The 14,404-nt window shown below is 40.2% G+C and overlaps 1 long non-coding RNA gene across 1 annotated transcript in view; it reads left to right on the forward strand.

Annotated features, from left to right (window-relative positions):
- Nucleotides 1-3,706: 3,706 nt before the first annotated feature.
- LOC134357613 (uncharacterized) overlaps nt 3,707-14,404 on the forward strand; it is a 29,052-nt gene continuing 18,354 nt past the window's right edge. The window contains exons 1-2 of the long non-coding RNA XR_010020681.1: nt 3,707-3,721; nt 12,094-12,180. This is a non-coding gene — a long non-coding RNA (uncharacterized LOC134357613). The remainder of the gene's footprint in view (nt 3,722-12,093; nt 12,181-14,404) is intronic.

Genomic DNA, 14,404 nt, shown 5'->3' on the forward strand with positions numbered 1-14,404 from the left:
ATAATCAGCACTTCTATGAGTCATATGGCTGTGATTTATAGTTCAGTGTCTTTGCAATTTTGCTGGAGCCATTGCCGTATTTGTAAGTTGTTTGCACAGACTAGGCACAATGGAAGAAGACAACTTGGATCATGAGTTCATGCAAAATTCATTGATAAGTAGTCTTCATTGTAAAGATGGTCTTTTTCGTGTCTGTTGTTGTACCAGTGCAGTGAAATGACTCAGAAGACTGTAATTCTTCATAATTAACCTTGCCAGAATTGTTCATAGGCCTAGGCCTAGAATCCTCCCCTTCCATCTCACACCTCGTCGTCTAAAATCACTACACTGGACCGTCAGACATATCTGTAAAACACAGGGGTCAATAAAATACCCCTGTGTATAGGTTTCCCCCGCCATCCGAAGGTAGAGCGTTCCTATGAAACGGTTTGTAAACCGGAATGTCATAAAGTGAAGGAGCAATTACCATTAACTTATATGGGAAAAACTTGTGAGTGTTCGCCGACCCAAAAATAACCTACCAAATCATGCCAAATAACACATAAATCCTAAAATAACAGTAACATATAGTAAAAGCAGGAATGATATGATGAATACACAGCCTATATAAAGTAGAAATACTTTTCCACAATCATTGTGCACTGTTCTCTGTAGCAAAAATCTCACGCAAGCACTCTCAGCAGAAACACGGCGCAAGCGCTCTCCAGTAACTTTTAAGCTATGAAGCTGCCAAATCATACCAAATAACACGTAAAAATACGCAGCCGATATAAAGTAGAAATAATGTATGTACAGTGTAGTATCACTTACGGGAATTTGGAAGACATCGAGCACACTGATGGTGGTGTGTTAGACTGAGTTGTCGGAGTTTGGGTGGTGCAGTGGCCCCACCCTCCAGGGAGCGAACCGATACCGATCCGCGAAGCATGCAGCAGTACAGCGGTAGCCGGGAGGCACATAGCACATCTTTAAGAAAAAAGCCAAAATAAACATGCTAATTAATTAGGTGCAACCTGGCACGTAATTGTTGGCCCAGATGAGTGCCGATTGCCAATTGCATCACCTCCTATCTGGGCTGACAATTACGTGTCGGGCGGCACCTAATTAATTAGCATGTTTATTTCAGCTTTTTTCTTAAAGATGTGCTGTGTGCCTCCTGGCTACCGCTGCATTCTCCGCGAATCGGTATCTGTCCGTGGCCTGGAGGTTGGGGTGGTGGGATACAGGGGTGTCATCTTATTGTCTGTTTCCATTAGAGCAGGCAGCTTATCTTCTCCTATGACTGCCCGCCTCGATGTCGAAGGTCGAGGTGCATCGTCCGTTGTGGCTGATGTGAAAGGCTTGCTTGACTGCTGAGCCTCGCGCATTTTTCTATCATATAGTTCTTTGTAAGCACTCAAACCATCCTGCAAATATCCCCTAAACCGACGTACCCTTTCAAAATTAAAGTCGTACTTTATCATTACTCATTCGGTTTCGATTGTTATCCTTTCCTCTTCCAATTGCATCAGCTGTTCATCTATCAGTTCTTGGTCATGGGATGCCAAAACCTCTTCAACATCATCTTCGTCAGCTTCCACAAGCCAAACTCACTTCGTCCTTACTTCGTTCACCACGATCAAAACACTTAATTATGTCTAGTTTTACAAGGTCCGAGAAGGGAGTCTGGTCCAGAAGGTTCAGTCAATCGGCATTCAGAAAGAGGTAGTAAAATGGATTAGAAATTGGCATTGTGGGAGAAGCCACAAGTGGTAGTAGATGGCTGCCTTTCAGACTGCAGGCCTGTGGTGAGTGCTGTGCCACAGGGATCAGTGCTGGGTCCTTTGTTGTTTGTTATCTATATCAACAATCTAGAAGATGAGCAAATTTGCAGATAACCCCAAGACTAGGGATATAGTGAACAGTGAGGAAGGCTATCATGGCTTACAGAGTGATCTGCATTAGCATGAAAATGGGTTGAAAAATGGCATATGGAATGCAGGTAAGTGCAAAGTTTCACACTTCGGTAGGACCAACCAGGCTAAGTCTTATACATTGAACAGTAGGGCACTGAGTAGTGTAATAGAACACAGGTACATAATTCATTGCAAGTAACGTCACAGGCTGATAGGGTCTTAAAGAAAGCTTTAGCACATTGGCTTTCATAAAACAATGTACGGAGTATAGAAGATGGAACGTTCTGTTGAAGTTATATAAGATGCTAGTGAGGCCTAATTTGGAGTATTGTGTGCAGTTTCAGTCAGTTTCCTACAGGAAAGATGTAAACAAGTTTGAAAGAACGCAGACAAAATATACAAGGATATTGCAGGGTCTGGAGAACATGACTTATAAGGAAAGATTGGATAGGTTAGGACTGTATCCTTTAGAATGTATAAGATTGAGAGGAGATTTGATAGAGATATACAAAATTATGATAGGGTAAATTTATTGATAGGGTAAATGCAAGCAGGCTTTTTCCACTGAGGTTGGCTGAGAACTCTTTCCTTTCCTTCTGACAGTCACCCAGTTACCTGTCTCCTGCAACCTAGGGGTGACTACCCTCCTGTTGTTCGTATCTATCACCTCCTCATTCTCCCATATGAGTTGAAGGTCTTCAAGCTGCAGCTCCATTTCCTTAATATGTTCTCTGAGGAGCTGCAGCTCGGTGCACCTGGTGCAGATGTGCTTATCCAGGAAACTGGAGGGCTCCCAGACCTCCACATCCCACACGCAGTACAAAACACGGCTCCTGATGCCATACTCACTACACTCCTATGCCCTAACAGATGTGGAATGAACAAATAAGAACAAAAAGAGAGCAACTTACCTGATAACTTACCTTGCCGAAGCCAGATCTTGCCTAAACCAAATGAGCCAAAGCCACTCTAAACACCGGCCCACTCAAAAGAATGGCTGCTCTGTTTGTACTTTCCTTATCATTATTCATTCTTTCTAATAAATTCCTCTCTGTGATTGGTTGCAGCCCAATTCTGTGAAACTGCCACAAAGCTCTGCAGTTTAAAACTTCATTTTGAACCTAATTAAAAAGGTACTCAGTTTTCACACTCTTTCTCATTCAGTGACTATGTTAATGGGATTACATTATAGTCCACCCAACAGTGTATGGGATTTAGAGGAGCAAATTTATAGAGAGATCGCAGACTGTTGCAAACAACAGAAGGATAGCAGGTGATTTTAACTTTCCACATATTGACTGGGACTCCCAAACTGTAAGAGGGCTGAATGGGAAAGAGCTTGTCAAATGTGTTCAGGAAAGTTTCCTTAATCAATTCATAGAAGTCCCAACTAAAGAGAGTATGACACTAGATCTCTCATTAGGGAATGAGACAGAGCAGGTGACAGAAGTTTGTGTAGGGGATCATTTTGCATCTAATGATCATAATGCCATTAGTTTCAAGGTAGTATGGAAAAGGATAGATCTGGTCCTTGGATTGAGATTCTAAATTGGAGAAGGGCCAATTTTGATGGCATCAGAACAGATCTGGCAAGTGTGGATTAGGACAAGTTCTTTTTTTGGCAAAGGTGTACTTGGTAAGTTGGCTGCCTTCAAAAGTGAAATTTTGAGGGTACAGAACTTTTATGTTCCTGTCAGAATAAAAGGCAAGGATAACAAGTTTATGGTTTATATTTTTTTCCATAGATGCTGCCTGGCCTGCTGAGTTTCTCTAGCATTTTGTGGGTGTTGCTCGGATTTCTAGCATCTGCAGATCTTCTCTTGATGGTAAGCTTATGGTTCCTTGGTTTTGAAGAGACTCTGGTTAAGAAAAAGAAGGAGGTGCATAGCAGGTATGGGCAGGGAGGAACAAATGAGGTACTTGAGGAGTATGAGAAATCCAAGAGAACACTTAAGAAAGAAATCAAGAGGTCTAAAAGATAACATGAGGTTGCTCTAGTAGACAAGATGAAGTAGAATCCTAAGGGCTTCTGCAGATATATTAAGAGCACAAGGATAGCATGGAAAAAGATCAGTCCTCCAGAAGATCAGAGTGGAGCCAAACTAGATGGTGGAATTTTTAAATGGATTTTTTGCATCTGTATTTACTTGAGAGGTAGACACAGAGTCTATTGAAGTGAGGCAATACAACAGTGAAGTCATGGACCCTATACAGATTCCAGAGGAGGAGGTGTTTGCAGTCTTGAAGCAAATTAGCGTGGGTAAATCCCAGGACCTGACAAAGTGTTCACTTGGACCCTGTGGGAGGTAAGAACAGAAATTGCAGGGGTTCTAGCAGAGATATTTAACAAGTCCTTAGCCACAGGTGAGGTGCGAGAAGATTGGAGAAGAGCTAATGTTGTTCCATTGTTTAAGAAACGCTCCAAGAATAAGGCAGGAAATTATAGGCTGGTGAGCCTGATATCAGTAGTCGGAAAGTTTTTGGAAGGAATTCTAAGAGACTGGTTATATGTATTTGGTAGACAGGGACAAGTTAGGGATAGTCGACATGGCTTTGTGACTGGTAAGTCACGATGTCTAATCGATCTTATAGAGTTTTTTGAAGAAGTTACCAGGAAAACTGATGAAGGTAAGGCTGATGTTGGCTACATGGACTTTAGCAAGTCCTTTGACAAGGTACCACATGGGAGACTGGTCAAGAAAGTTTAGTCACTTGGCATTCGAGATGAGGTAATAAATTGGATTAGACATTGGCTTTGTGGAAAAAACCCAAGAGTGGTTGTAGATGGTTGCCTCTCTGACTAGAGGTCTCTGACTAGTGGAGTGCCACGGGGATTGGTGCTGGGTCTGTTGTTGTTTGTCATCCATATTGACATTCTGAACGATAATATGGTAAACTGGATCATCAAATTTGCAGGTGACACCAAGATTAAGGGTGTAGTGGAATGTGAGGAATAGCACATTAGCCTTCATAAATCAATGTATTGATTGCAGAAGATGGGATGTTATTTTGAAGTTGTTTTAGACATTGGTGAGGCCTAATTTGGAGTATTGTGTGCAGATTTGCTCACCTACCTAGGTGGGTAAGTAAATAAGATGTAAAAGAGTAAATTAGTTTGAAAGAGTGCCGAGAAAATGTACATGGATATTGCTAGGACTTGAGAATCTGAGTTCTCGGGAAAGGTTGAATAGGTTAGGATTTTATTTCCTGTGACATAGAAGACTGAGGGGAGATCTGAGAGAGGTATACAAATTTATGAGGGGTATAGATAGGGTAAGTGCAAGCAGGCTTTTTCCACTGAGGTTGGTTGAAACTCAACTGGAGGTCATAGGTTAAGGGTGAAAGGTGAAATGTTTAAGAGGAACATAATGGGGAACTTCTTCATACAGAGGGTGGTGAGAGTGTGGAATGAACTCCCAGCCCAAGTGGTGGATGTGGGCTCCATTTCAATATTTAAGTGAAATTTGGATAAGTAGCTGGTTGAGAAGAGTATGGAGGTCTATGGTCTGGATGCAGGTCAATGGGACTAGGCAGATTAATGACTTGGCACAGGTTAAATAGTTCGAAAGGCCTATTTCTGTATTTCTGTGTTCGAATGTTCTATGATCATGGGCTCTTATCTTGTTATGCAGCCTCATGTGTGGCACCTTGTCAAAGGCCTTCTGAAAATCTGAATAAGCGACTCCACTGTAACTCCTTTGTCTATCCTGTTTGTTATTTTCTTAAAGGATTCCAACAGATTTGTCAGGCAAGCTCTCCCGTTAGGGAAACATGCTGACTTGGCCTATTTTATCCTGTGCCTGTAAGCACCACAAAACCTTACTCTTAGTAATGGACTCCAATGTCTTCCCAAACACTTAGGTCAGGCTAACTGGACTAGAATTTCTTCTCTTCTGCTCCCCTCTCTTTTTGAAGAGTGGAGTGACATTTGCAAATTTTCAGTCTCTGAAACCATTCCAGAGTTTAATGATTCTTGAAAGATCACAATTGATGCCTCAGTAATCTGTTCAGCCACCTCTTTCAGAATGCTGGCGTGTAGTCCTCCTGGTCGAGATGACCTATCTACCTTCAGACCTTTCAGCTTCCCAAGCACCTTCTCCCTAGTAACAGCAACTACACTTCTGCCCCCTAACACTCTTGAATTTCTGGCACACTGCAGGTGTCTTCCACATAGAAGACTAATGTAAATATTTATTAAGTTCATCCAACATTTCTTTGCCCTGCATTACTACCTCTGTAGCTCATTTTCTAGCAGTCTGATATCCACTCTCACCTCTCTGATACACTTTATATATCTGAATAAACTTCTGGTATCCTCTTTTATATTATTGGCTAGCTTACCTTCATATTTCACCTTTTTTCTCTTTATTGCTTTTTAGTTGCTTTCTACTGCTTTTCAAAAGCTTCATGAAGCTCTCACTTCCCACTATTAGTTATTATATTATATGCCCTCTCTTTTGCTTTTATGCTGTCCTATTAGCCACCATTGCAACATCTTTCCTTTAGAATACTTCTTTTGGATGTATCCATCTTGCACCTCCCAAATTGCTCTCAGAAACTTCAGCCATTACTGTTCCTTCATCACTCATGCTAGTGCCCCCTTCCTATTATCTTTGGCCAGATCTTCTCTCATGCATCTATGATTCTCTTTATTACTTTTTAATACTGATGCACTTGATTTTAGCTTCTCCCTTGCAAACTGCTGGGTGAATTCTATTATAATATGATCACTGTCTCCAAGGATTAAGCTCCCAAGCCAAATCTGGTTCATTACACACCAAGTTCAGAAACACCCTTTCCCTCGTGGGCTCAGCCACAGTCAGCTCTATAAAGTCATCTCTCAGCCATTCTACAAATCCCTCTGTTGGCAAATTTTAATCCTTTTTCTTTCATTGCTGATTCGGCCTTACCTACTGAGTAGGTCTGTTTTGTTTTGATTTTTAATTTGGATTTATAACATCTGTAATATCTTACTTCCATGTGAATGAAGGGATATTAGAGCCTGCAAGCATGATTAGGACAATGGCTCATTCAGAAGATATGTAAACACCAGCACCAATTCATCAGTTTTACAGATTGGTTTCACCCTGAAAATTTCTTATTATCTATGGAGTGAATCAATTACAAATTCCAATTAATTTAATTCCAATTAAGAAATGGAGTTCAGATTTTATGGGTTAATTCAAGTGGGTTAAGCTTCTTTTTTCTTTCATTTAAAAAAAAACACAAAACCTTACAGTTACCCCAGTGTGCTCAGCTGTAATCTGGAATAAAGTTTAGAATTTCTCTGACATGGTGTCCCACCTTTACAGACTGTTTTAATTTTCAAATCAGTTTCACAGCAAGTCCCAAGGCTGCTTTACTTTCAGTGTTCTAAGCCAACTTACATGCCTTTACATTTTGCCTCCTCTTTACGATTGTTCCACTGTATACTGTCAGCACACGTTACCTCTGATTACCCGCAGGCTCAAGCTGCACTCTCGCAGTCCGCAGATATCCATCCCTGGATCAATTGATGCGGACAGACCATTCCATTTTCAAATTTTCAGTCTCTTTCTCTCTCTTTATACATGGCTCATGGGTATTTTAGTGGCTCCTGTCAACTGCAATTTAGTGAAGAAGTGGGTTCACAGGGGATACTGCATCTTCAAAATCCAACAACAATGTCGTATCATATTCACAATACCAATATCATTACACCTAAAAAATTACATCCTTGACATTAACCCACTGCAAATAAAGCCAGGGAAAGCATGAACCTGACCTCAAGCACAATACACTTGCAATCTTATTATGTTAAATATTTGGATATCCAGGTTTCCTTCTGAGGAAAGACTGAGCGACATGTTTTAATTGAGCTGAGAAGTTGCAGTTTCAAATCTGATTAAATTTAACTCATGATGCCTTGTAGACCCAGCAGAGATGTTGAAAAGTGAAACTGAAGTGGGACTGCAGTAAGATACATGCCTGTATCAATAGCCACAATTTCCTAGGCATCTAATGTAGGTCAGGAAGAGCAGGAATGCTTTCTCCCTAGCTCTGACTGCTAGCCTTCCAACCCCATCCCTATCACTGTGTGCTGCTTCTATGGAGTGTTCACCTCAGCCCATCCCTTGAGAGAGACCATCTATCAGACGAAGTGTTACTGAAGCGTTGGTCTGAAGATTAACAGGACCTTCCTAACCATTACTTCAGCAGGATCTTCAGTCTCTCCGCACACTTTCTCCAATTCCCCATAAATATTGTGGCCAAAAAGTTTTCCTGCATCAAATCTGTAATATGATGCTGTAATATTTTTCAACATATTCCAAAGACGGTGGAGAAGGATACTAACTTACCACTGAATGGTAAAACTAGAGGATTGGGGGGATGTTGGCTTTACACCATAACCAATATCACCCTTGATAATGCCAAGTAACATTAGATGGAAGAATTAGCGTCACACCCAAAAAGGTTTTGAAATTGGAATTGGTTTATGATTGCTACATATACTGACTTACAGTGAAAAGCTTGTCTGGCATACTGCTCATATAGACCATGACACAGTGCATTGAGTAGAACAAGGTAACACAACAACAATGCAGAATTTATTCTGCAATTCAATGCAGACTGAAGTATAACAGCAACAGAGAAAGTGCAATGCAGGTAAACAATAAGGTGCAAGATTATGACGAGGTAGATCGTGAGGTCACGAGTCCAATTTCTTGTACTAGGGAGCCACAGTATTTAACAGTCTTATAACAGTGGGAAAATGCTGTCCTTGAGCCTGGTGGTACATGCTTTCGGGCTTTTGTATCTTCTGCCTGTAGGAAGTGGGAAGAAGAGAGAATGTCCAGCATGGGTGGGTTTTTTGATTATGCTGGCTACTTTACTGATTAGTGTCCTGCAAGTCAAAGCAGCGTAAAATTGGTGTTCTTAAGTTCCTTTTAAGTTAGCACAGGATTAATCAACACCCAAATCAACTAAGCAGATATTTATATGTGCCGTGTCTTGGTTAGTTTACCATTTGTATTTGAAAAGAAGCCAGACTACGCTTCAATTGTCTGATCCTTGTTCTTGGTCACAGCTGAATCTTTTGAAGGATGTGTCAAGTAGAGTTTAGATGCATTCTGCAGAGAAAATTAAACTGGTTAGTCATCTGTCAGCTGCTCCCCTGCATTACCTGGCTGATGATTACAAAGTAGCATGAGTAAGGTCCAGGAGAAGGTCACCAGCTACTCTCTCAGCTGCAGAATAGTCTTTAGGAACAACAAAGAGGAAAGGAATTGAATAATTAATAGGTAGAAACTGCTTTGATGCCTATTTACCACAAAATCTTGTCCTTCACCCAAATCTCATCTCTGTTTCAAGCAAAGGGAACATCTATGGAAATATAACAAGTAGGACTGGACCAGCATTACAAGAAAGGAAATGAGATTCAGTTTTGGGAACTAGATCTCTGTGTTCTAAGAATGCCTAATTGAAATTGGGCGTCAGTGCCTCTTCAGTTAGACTTTAAAAATTAAAGCTGAAAATTGAGTATGCAGATAAAAGCTCTCTGCTCATTTCACATCCACAGATTATTGGTGGTAACAGAACAACAAGATTCTGAGGAATTCACTGAACTGGAGCCATGGTCACCAACCAAAAAAAAATCGTGTGCTCCTGAACTTTAAAGCTACTGCATTCTTTTCCAAACCAGCTGACTGGATTTACCTTGATCTCTTGAGAGAGAACCAAGCAGAACGATATCCAAGCTCATCACATGTTCAATGGCCATCAAAGTTGCTGGTGAACACAGCAGGCCAGGCAGCATCTCTAGGTAGAAGTACAGTCGATGTTTCAGGCCGAGACCCTTCGTCAGGACTAATGAGTGTTCACCAGCAACTTTGATGTGTATTGCTTGAATTTCCAGCATCTGCAGAATTCCTCGTGTTTGCGTTTTTAAATTCACTACTGCGAAGCTTCTTCTGGTGGTGCCTACACTGAAGAAGTTTAAATTTTCTCTTCGACAGGAGTTTAGATGTAGTCCTGACGAAGGGTCTCAGCCCGAAACATTGACTGTACCTCTTCCTAGAGATGCCGCCTGGCCTGCTGTGTTCACCAGCAACTTTGATGTGTGTTGCTTGAATTTCCAGCATCTGCAGAATTCTTTGTGTATATTTTCAATGTGTTTTAAAAGGCATTGATGGGAGAGGTTAACAAGGCCAAAGACCCAACTTCCAGTCAGCCCCAGGCCTCTCAAAAAGGACTCTTACATCACTGTATCACAAAACCCTGGGCCCAAAAGCTTTTCCAGGTAAAGTTCTACTCCACAATAATATTTCATTTACGAAAAATCAACAAAATGATGGAGCAAACAGCACTGATCACTTCAAATATTTCAGTGCTCAGGCAAAACCCAAGGAGCAAGGAGCAAGTTCAGGTACTGTCCTTCAAGATACTTTGTTTGTTTTTACATGTACTCTGCCACAGTTCCTAATGATCAAGACTTTATCTTCGAGGTTTTGTTCAGGTGCATATCTCCTTTCTCTTTCAGTCTGCCCCACCCTTTGTTGCTTCATTATTTTTCTTCATGACTAAGTACATTGAATTCTCCATTCCTACCAAGTCTGCCAATCTCATTCCTATAACTCAGGGAATAAAGTGATAGATCAAATTTTTAAAAATTACTTTTATTTATATCTCACTGAACGCCAGCAAAATAAAGAGCTAATTTTTGACTACAGGAGGAAGAAACTGGGGCTCCATGAGCCAGTACTCATTGGGGGATCCAAATTGGAGAGGGTCATAACTTTAAGTTCCTTGGCATTGTCGTCTCAGGGGATCTGGACCAGCATGTAAGTGCCATTTTGAAGAAGGCATGGCAACACCCCTACTTTCTTAGAAGTTTATGCAGATTTGGCAAGACATCCAAAACTTGGCAAATTTCGATAGATGTACAGTGGAGTGTATACTAACTGGTTTCATCACAGCCTGATATGAAAACACCAATGCACAAGACTGGAAAAGCCCACAAAAAGTGGTGAATACATCATGGGAAAAGCCCCCCCCCCCCACCACCGAGAACATCTACAAGGAGTGCGGCCATAAGAAAGCAGCACCCATCATCCAGAACCTCCACCATCCAGGCCATGCTCTCTTCTCGCTGCTGCCATTGGGAAGAAGGTACATGAGCCTTACGTTCCACACCACCAGGTTCTGAAACAGTTATTACTCTGCAGCCATCAGGCTCCTGAACCAAACTGGATAACTACACTCCCTCAACACTGAACTGATTACACAACCTATGAACTCACTTCAGGCATTCTACTGCTCATGTTCTCAGTATTTATCTTTCATTGCCTTTGACAGTTTGTCTTCTTTTGCACATTGGTTGTCGGTCAGTGATTGTGTTTAGTTTTTCATTAATTCTACTATATAATCCTTGTTCTGCTCTGAACAGCTACAAGAAAATGAACCCCAAGGCAGTATATGGCGCCATATACAGATTCTGAAAATAAATTTGCTTTGAATATTTTTTTTCATAGCACAGAATGCAGATAATAATGCTTTATTTTGAAAAAAGGGGAAAACTGAAAGACAGAGTAAGCTTAATAGGCCAAAAGCAAAGACAACCATATCAACAAATCCAAAAGAAACACAATTGGCTGAATACTCCAGCTGCAGCAAGTTATTTGAAATATATCAAAACAAAGAGTGCACTCTGTGGTATTCATATTCCCATAATACCTACTTACAATATCTCATTTAACACAATTAATACATATTACTAAACCTTTCTTCCTTATTTGATTTTCTAATATTTCCTGTAATCCTATACATGCTATTGCCTTTCACCTTTCCCTGAAAGTCATTTACAATTAACACTAGCAACCTGCAAGAATTTTAATATCACCTTTTGTTATGCTGGAATCTTCCTCAGTATTGACTTTTGCCCCAGTCTGGTATCATCCACATTTATAAATTGCATTTGTGATTCCCAGGTCCACATTTAATGATTTTGTTTCTTGATTATTAAATTATTTCTTTCTTGCCTGGCTGTGCATTTATGTTATTGGAAATAATTTGGAAGTGTCTATTTTATTGATATGTTATCAATTTTGCTCAATTTTCTTGCTTTGCATTGCTTTTACAATATCAGTATTCAGGTTATTCTACAGTGATGTTTAAATTGAAAGATTCTGAGAGAAATTAATTTTTTTGTTATTTTGCACAGGAGCTATTTGTGATCACGCATCAATTTTTACTTCATTAGCACTGTGATGGACAACAAATCTGAGAAAATTCAAGCATTGATGACCAGGTCTGTATTACCAGCTGAGTTTTCAGATAACTTATCAATATTTTGAAAACATGAAAATAAGGGTAATGCAACTAATTATTACTTCAATCAAATTCACATCCACTATGGCACATAACTCCAATCCAATACTTAGGTATGCTTTAAAAGTGTTGATGTATCTTTTAGCTTTGTTATTCTTTGTAGAATGATATTTATTTATTGAGATACAGTGCAGAATAGGTTTTACCCCCCCCCCCCTTTGATCTGCGCCGCCCAGCAATCCCCCAATTTAACCCTAGACTAATCACAGGGTAATTTACAATGACCAAATAACCTACCAACCGGTACGCACTTGGACTGTGGGGGGAAACCAGAGCACCTGGAGGAAACCTATGTGGTCACGGGGAGAACATACAAACTCCTATAGGCAGTAGTGGGAATTGAACCCCAGTCGCCTGTACTGCAAAGCATTGTACTAACCACCACACTATTGTGCTGTCAACAAATCTTTGGTGTTTATGTAGTGCAAAAGGAAGTGATGACTCTAAAGATTCGAGAGAGAAGAGATGTGGAATTCTTTTCAGTGTTGATGTAAACTGAATGCCAAAAAATAGATTTCCTTGTAAAATAATGGTGATTTCAAGACACAAACCATAGATTAGAGAAGGAAGAGGGATACGTGAATTTCAAACCACCACAAATTGCAGGATAACTTATAACATATCACTGTTAGGCTCACAAAAACAGTTCAATGAGTTTTCATTTATTGTTACATTTGTGCTCTACTCATTAAATTCATTACTTCAGGTTAGGACTCTCAGTTAATTATGTTACAATTTTTTTGTTGGACCATTCTAAGAAATGTAACTGTCAACAAAAGGGTAAGCATTTGGTGCCCACCCTTAATTGTCCTTGAGATGGCAGTGATGGGCTGCCTTCTTAAGCTGCTGAAGTCCTTCTGGTGATGGCATTCTGAAGTGCAATTGAATAGGGAATTCCAGGATTTTGAACCAGTGACAATAAAATAATTAGTATTTGCAAATTTTAATAACAAGTTTTGCTCCTGCTTGCTATTCAATCTCTGCAGCCTGGTAAAGGAACAATTGAAACTCCATGGTCTTATTCATGCAAGTAGAACAAGTAGAATGCTGTTCCTTGAGATTATTTAAAAATAAATCTTTACTATCATTTCTGTATCTTCCTCCCTCATTTTTCTTTTTCTGTCCTTTTATTCTTCCTGCGCTTCATTTTATTCCCGGCCACCCTAATTCTTTCTTCAGTGCTCCTTTTGTTCCTCTTTATTCTGAAATTGCATTGATTAAAGAGAAATTCTTTTGGTCTTTTCATTTTCCAAGGTCCTCATATTTCAAACTTCGTAACCAGCATGCCTACTAACTGAATGGGCTGGATGCCTAAGAAAATTAGGTGCTGTTTTAAGATGTATTAAGGTGTTCTGATTTTATGACGCATTTTGAATTATGAAGCACTGTTCAGGCTTCAGCTGCCAATGTAAAGCCAGTGGAGTACTCCTTCATTGCTAGGTGACCTGTTCAAGGTGGCATAGCTGAATTATTGAAGGGTTCAGGTATTTTGCACTGAGGTATCAGCTCTGCATTTAAATTAGAATAAGCATAATTTTAACACGAATACTGAAACATGACAAGGACAATTAATAATAAATTAAAAGTTGTAAATTAATCGTTTCCAATGTTTTTTAAACGTACATAAATAGTTTCAACATTGTAAGTTATATTAGCAACATAAAAATGTAACTATTTCTTGAAACCTTGTGTTGATGTTTCAGATCATGACCCTGCGTCAAAACTGGGTGGGGGGGGGAGTGCAGAGGCAGAGGAGAGGAAGAGGAAAGATGTCCAGAATGTGCAGGGGCAGAATGGGACCAGATTATAAGTGAGCCCAGACGGTGGAGATAGAAAAGAAACTCCAAGGAGAGACAACCTGAGGGAATGGTGGAACGTAGAACACAGGAACAGGCCCTTCAGCCTGCAATATTGTGCCAAGCCAATTATATTAATCATCAATAAACTAATCTCCTCTGCCTACACAATACCCACATCCTTCTATCTGCTTTACATTCATGTACCTATCTAAATATCTTTTAAAAGTTGCTAATGTATCAGCCTCTAACGCCGCCCCAGGAAGCACAATCCAGGCACCCACTATTCACTGTGTAAAATACTTGTCCTTAGCATTTTCTTTGAAATTAACCCCTCTCACCTGAAAT

The sequence above is a fragment of the Mobula hypostoma genome, chromosome 16 (genome assembly GCF_963921235.1).
Source record: "Mobula hypostoma chromosome 16, sMobHyp1.1, whole genome shotgun sequence".
In the NCBI taxonomy this organism is placed as follows: domain Eukaryota; kingdom Metazoa; phylum Chordata; class Chondrichthyes; order Myliobatiformes; family Myliobatidae; genus Mobula; species Mobula hypostoma.